The following is a 7,024-nucleotide window of genomic DNA, read 5'->3' on the forward strand; positions in this document are numbered from 1 at the left end:
TCCTGACATTTTTCAGAATTGAAATCGAATAGCCATTTTTTGAATCATTGCTGATGTCTGTCCATGTCTTCCTTCAGGATTTTAGCAATTCTCTTCCGTTTACATTTTTCACACACACACGCATACACACACACACACACACACACACACACACACACACACACACACACACACACGTAGGATTCAGTCTTCCTAGGAAGGTTGAAAACTTAAGTAAAGAGAAGGACAGGACGGAGAACTAATCCTTGGGGAAGGCTGCTTGTTACTTCTTCTCGGCCTCACGTCTCTACTCTTGCTATGACTCTCTCTCTTGTTTGTTAAGCACTCCATTATCCAGTGGAGTACTAGGGACGATAGTGGGTAGCCAGGAAGAATACTGAGTAACCAGTGATGATGCTGAGCGAAAATACTGAAGAATCAGAGACGATAGCGAGGGACTATGGACGATATTGACGAAATAGAAACGATATTTAGGGACCAAGTAGAATAGTGAAGGGTAAGGGACGATACTGAGTCACTAGGGACGATATTGTACCACATCCACTGGTACCAACATGAATATTGTACCTTTAATACTACTCTTTTTTTTAGGTCGCTCTCTGCTCAAAATATATTTTCTTCCGAATATTTTGGTATTATTTTCTATAGCTTTTTTCCTATTTTTCTATGTCCAGTGAAATATAATTCCTTTAAAAAAGAATAAAAATTACTTCCTATTCTCTGTACATACTCAAGGACTCTCTCAAACTAGCTCTCGATGCGGCTACTTTCTAATCAGCCTCACCCTGGACAGTATTCCCCAGTAATTCGAAAGTTACTGGGCAATCACGTAAATTCGTGGGTGACCCCAGGCATTTATGAGCGACTTCAGCTTAGCGGACTAGTCTCAGAGATTCCTGAGCGAACGGGGGAAATTGTGGATGATCTTGCACTTTCCATGTGCATTCTTAGTAATTTATTCATGGGCACTCCTGGGTGGGTCTCGCCGCTTCTGGAGGGTCTCGAGTGCTCTAGAACGGCCTGTGACGCACTTGAACTTTAGGAGTGGTATTGGACACTCTGGCAAGTCTTCACCGGACGTGCAAATCCTGAATGGCCAGAGATGCTTCTGGTTAACCTCAGGAGCTCCTTAATACTCTCAAACATTTCTAGATCGTCGTGAACCCTTTTTCCTGTGGTCTTAAATGCATTTTAAACGATGACTGTGCAGGCAAGACTGTCTTGAAATCACATAAAAAGTTTCAGAATCGAGAAAGGAGTGACCAAGCGATATTTGAATTCAATATCCCAGTGTTATTAAGGGTAAAACGAGAAGTCGTGGACTACGAATTCCAGTAATTCGAAGATTTTGTTAAAATAAGGGAAACGACACGGAATTTTAAGAGGAAGAAGTTCCTCGTAAAAGTAGTGGAGGAATGAAGGGATACACTGAAGAAATAAAAGTCACAATACTATAGCTGGATACATTCACAAATAACCCACGTTTAGGAGAGAAAACTTTAGACGATGTTTCGGTCCGTCCTGGACTATTGTCAAGTCACAGGTGAGAGAGTAAATGGGGAGTAAACGAGAAGCCTGATAAAGTGGGAGGGGGGAGGAGAAAGAAGACAAATGTGATGTTGAAATGCAGAATACAGGAACTTCATCGTTAGTGATAAGATATCTGCAACACTGTGACAGTATCCACACTTTACATCACGTGAATAAATTAACTGCTAAGTTCTGAAACTGTAATCCGTCAAATAACTGCAGTATCGAAAGGGAATTATTATACACAATGGGAACTGTTGAATTCCTCTTCATATTATTATGTTCACGAGGAAGCGGTAAACCTCTAGGGGGTAATAAAGTACCTAATGTGAACCATAGTTGGCCTAAGAAAAACATGAGGCTAGTGGTGACATCAGGCTTAAAGATGACACGAGGCTTAGGGATGACATGAAGCATACGAATGAAATGAAGAGCAACAGAGGGATACGAGACGTGAGGGATTACACGAAACAAATATTTCGTATCAAGAACGACAGGTCAACCTACGCACGACATGGAACTGTTTATAATAAATGACAGAATATTAAAATAGAGAGAAGAAAATGGACGTAGATGTATTTAAATAACAAAATGAAACGAAAAAAAAGCCACTTTTCTTCAGAGTTGTAAATAAATATAATCAATTAGCCATATATGTGATTAAAGCGCCATCGGCTGACGGTGACTCAGGGAACTAACCGAGAAGCTTAAGGCAGGTTATGCAGACCAGGCTTCTAATTCAAACTACTTTTCGCTCGGTGCTGAGCGAAATGCCGTCGAAGCTAGAAAGCTTGATTTGCATCACGGGACTTTCAGAGCAGACTTGGTAATATCTAGGTAATCCACGTGTGAAACATCTGGGTATCTTTGAGAGATGTAGCCGCTTCCCCTGGTGGGCGAAAAGTCTCTCAAAAACGAGTAAGAAATACTGTGTCTTATTCGTCACCCAGTCGGTGTTTCTCACCTCTGATTAAATTAAGCTATGTCTGGAATTTACATTTTCCTTTGTATAACATTTATGGCTGAAACGCAGACATGGGTGTTCGAGGTGCAGACACGGGTGTTTGATTTGCAGTCACGGGTGTCTGAGGTGCAGACAAGGATGATCGAGGTGCAGACACAGGTGTTCGAAGTGTAGACACGGGTGTTCGAGGTGCAGACACGGGTGTTCGAGGTGCAGACACGGGTGTTCGATTTGCAGACACAAGTGTTCGAGCTACAGACACATGTGTTCAAATCATCCTGATGATCACATCTTAGCAGGGCACAGAAAGTTTTTACCGGGGTAAATTGGTAGTCGGGGCAGCATAAATTCAAAGGCGAACAGCCGACAGTGATAAAAAAAAAAACAGATGGAGAGCAACCATTCACTATTACAACGTTTCGCTTTATAAAGAGCTTTATCAAATCTCATTGACTTGATAAAGCTCTACATAAAGCGAAACGCTGTCAAAATAAGAGTTTGTTCAGTGTTTGCGTTATTAATTCATATATGTGAATGGGTTTGCAGACTTCGTTCCCTCGAAGCCTCAATATATTCAAGGTATTCAACCCTTAGTGAACGTGATAAATCGCCTCATTAACCTAGCTAAGCGAAAGTCAAACTCCAGTAAAGAGAAACTTACAGAAGGAGAGAGAGAGAGAAAAAAGTGATATGCTTCGGATTTATTATGATTGCGAGAGATGGTCTGGTTTAATCGTACTAGAATATATAATTATGTGTTTTACATACATGGTGTTGGAGATTACACCTGACAGCCTCATTTAAAGGTAATCAAACCTCTCCTTAGATGCAACTCGATATGCTAAATATGTGATTGCCGCAACACCTGCAACAGACAAGTTTCTTAGGAGATGCACAGAGGAGTTACCAAATGTCTTGGTGGTGCTCCGACGTGTAATTTTATCATTTGCATAGCGGGACTGTACCCTGTATTTACTTCACAGGTAATGGTTCACTGCCCCAAGGGAACAATAGGTGTAGAAACTGTACGTGTTGTGAATGCCCTAAATGGCGAGAAGCGATAGATTAATGAACTCTACTGCGGTAAGTTTATTTTCTTTCTTAGCTCGTCTCCAGTTTTCCCTTCTCATTGTGTGACTCAAATTATTAATGGTCAAGGGGACGAGATAAACTCGTAGGGGTCATACAGAGCTTGGGGAGGAAATAAAATTTAATCTGATCTTTAGTTCAATAGCCCTTCACCAGCACCAATGTACCTACCTCCTGAAGGATGGATGAAAAGAGACCACGGCACTCACGGCCACTCATGGCACCATCCTATCTTACTGCCAAAGCGTCACCGGCTCACTTATATTTCCAAAACCTAAGTCAAAGATTAAAAAAAGATTAAAGATTATATTTTTTTGCCAAGGTTACAATGTGTAATTACAATGTTGATTTGCTAAATACGAAGAAAGCCACTATGAAATCGGTCTTTTCAATAATAGCTCCTTATTTACACCAAACACTAGCTACATACATCACACAAAACAGCTATAATGCATACAAAATAGAGAAACATAGTACACGCAGCAGCTAGATGAATAATGCCTTTCCACTAAAGAAGAATAAAAGTCACAAACCCGCAAATTGGAGGTCAAATTTCAGACTTCGTTTGAGACACAGAACAGACCAAAACTTCGTCTTAAGATAGATCTCCAATTTGTTAGCAGTGAAATGTCTTTCCTTAAATTTTACCTACCACTAAACTGAAAGAAAATACCTAAATTCCACAATTAACATTGAAAGGTCTTACAAAGACATAACTACAACTAAGCACAGAGTTATTATTTAACCCAGGTTACATTTAAACTGCTAGTTGAAAAGAGGGACTAGCACATGAAACTATACACTGGTTATCAAAGAACAATATCTTACTTGCTAATAAATGATTATGTAGGCCATAACATTATGATTCAGATATTTTTTTCGAAGACTTAATTATGTCGCAATATGAGAATCAAGCGCAGTAATTCGCTTGTCAAAGTAATATGAACTCACTTGTTCGAAAAATAATTAGAAACATTGATTTTTTTTAAGCCTGCATCTCAGGCTGTATTTTGCTGAACAATGCTTCAGATGCTGTCCGAAATCTTCAGTCTGTTTTTATATTTACTTTCCCTTGTTAACAAAAATATATTCAGACCGATCCCTCAATGGTCTGTTTCACAGAGGTTTAAAATACAGCGTAAGAAAGACAATGTTGACATAGTTAAACAAGTTTAAGTCTCTTCTCAACACTCTCCTAATTTTTATTTGTTTCTGCTCTCTCTTTGTTCTTTTCACCAGCCTCGCTCTTGAATACATTCGACTTTACAACGAAGTTCATTTAAGCTTTCTTCCCTGCATGTTTTGCCAGTTCATCTGCCTCTTTTTACTGCACTTTAACACTCGACTGTAGTTTTCGTTTGCTTTTCGTTAAGCCAGTCACCTCCTACTGCAGAACTTTTTTCATCCAATCATTTTCAATTAATACTTTCTTTTCCTCATCCATAAACTGATGGTATCTTGTCCTCGCTTTTGTAACTCATTCATTAGCATCATTTTTTTTATCACAGATGTTTCGGATATACATTTTTTTCTTATATAATTCTCTGAGTCACTGAATTATGTTTTACATTAAGAAGATGCGATCCAACTCCGGTGTTTCACAAAGAAAGGAAATTGTAAGTCGTCATCAAATATTTTGACGTCATATTTTGAACACAAAGTCAAATATTCTTAGAATCAAAGATTGTTTAGCAATATTGTCATCATTCTGCTCATAGACTGATCATATCTACAAATATCTGAAGAAGTTTCTGCAAGAGTATAATGTTTTAGAGGGGATCTTACCGGCAGTTTCTCTGCCATTTCTCTTACGAGAAAGTAAAACACTCCTTCATGGTACAAGCACTTGCAGCTGGCTAGCTAAATTATCCTTCTTTACCTGACAAAGGAGTTGCTCGGCTGCAAATTCAAGCTGATCTTTGTTTCGAGACAATATTTTCTTTGTTCTTGACAATCTTTTACTGGTGCCGGGCTCACATTCCAAACAGAATCAGACACATAAATAATCAAACACAATTACCAGCTCCATGCATAAAAACTATCTGTTCATCCTGGTGTTCACAGGAGGCGACACTGGTCAACACGGTCATGTCGGGTCTGACTTCACTCCACCTGGGTTGAGAACTCTACGTAAATCTAATCTAAGTTATGAATTCTTACAGAAAACAGATTTCGTTCTCCTGCATTGTTGAAAAGTTTCATTTATGACGTTATTTATTATCCTTCATTGTCTGCACATTGTCTGATTTATCATCAAGTAGCTCAGTAATGAGAAGCTTATTTAATGCATTTTTTTTTTCGACTAAGACTTGGGAGAGAGAATTTCTGGTGATTCAGAATTAGAATTTTTTGCTATTAGCCCCAACATTATGTTGGTTTAACTCACCTAGAACCTTATTTTCCTTCATATGCAGAAGAAGGCTCTATTTTATGTGTTTTACTCATCAAGGCTCTATTTTATGTTCCTGACTCATCAAGGCTCTATTTTATGTTCCTGACTCATCAAGGCTCTATTTTATGCTCCTGACTCATCAAGGCTCTATTTTATGTTCCAGACTCATCAAGGCTCTATTTTATGTTCCTGACTCATCAAGGCTCTATTTTATGTTCCTTATTCATCAAGGCTATATTTTATGTGCTTTATTTATCAAGTCTATATTTTCACGCATCATTAAGCAAAGTTTGAGTTGATAAAGCTCTGCTTAGAGCGCAGCTTTGTCCAAACAAAGGTTTATTCTGTTTGCTTTTTTCTTCTACCATCTTTGCCTCGCATGACGGTTGCCATAGTGTATATCCACAATATATTGGCATTACATTTCATTTTCCACATCTGTGTTCATTGATCTAACTTGTAGTTTCAGCAAATGGACAACAAACTCACACTTAGTAACTGACGTTCCTCTTCGTCCCGCATCATTATCAAGTCACAAGTGAGCGAGGAAGAGGGAGAGGTAAGAAATACGTTTAATTAGTAAAAATAGTAGTAGTAGTGGTAGTACATATAATAGTAGTAGACACATGCTGCGAGATGATATGCAACATTCTAGGTATTGTAAGTAAACTACATTTTACTCGATATATATATATATATATATATATATATATATATATATATATATATATATATATAGATATATATATATATATATATATATATATGTCGTGCCGAATAGGCAGAACTTGCGATCTTGGCTTAAATAGCAACGTTCATCTTGCCATATAGGACAAGCGAAAATTTGTGTATGCAATAGTTTCGCCAAAATCATTCTGAACCTAACGAAAAAAATATATTTCACTGTGTTTGTTTAGTATTAAATTACTGTAAACAAATCTAAAATATATTAAGTTGGGTTAGGCTAAAATAAATTGCTCTTGTTATAATAAGGTTAGGTAAGTTTTCTAAGATTCTTTTGGAGCAAAATTAAAATTTTTTACATTAAC

General features: G+C 37.9%; 1 protein-coding gene across 1 annotated transcript in view; it reads right to left on the minus strand.

Annotated features, from left to right (window-relative positions):
* The window catches only part of LOC128689919 (serine-rich adhesin for platelets-like), an 11,618-nt gene extending 7,757 nt beyond the window's left edge, over nt 1-3,861 (minus strand). Inside the window, exon 1 of the mRNA XM_053778383.2 lies at nt 3,755-3,861. The gene's annotated coding sequence lies outside the window, so the exon portion shown is untranslated. The remainder of the gene's footprint in view (nt 1-3,754) is intronic.
* Nucleotides 3,862-7,024: the final 3,163 nt, after the last annotated feature.

The sequence above is a fragment of the Cherax quadricarinatus genome, chromosome 25 (assembly GCF_038502225.1).
Source record: "Cherax quadricarinatus isolate ZL_2023a chromosome 25, ASM3850222v1, whole genome shotgun sequence".
Lineage (NCBI taxonomy): Eukaryota > Metazoa > Arthropoda > Malacostraca > Decapoda > Parastacidae > Cherax > Cherax quadricarinatus.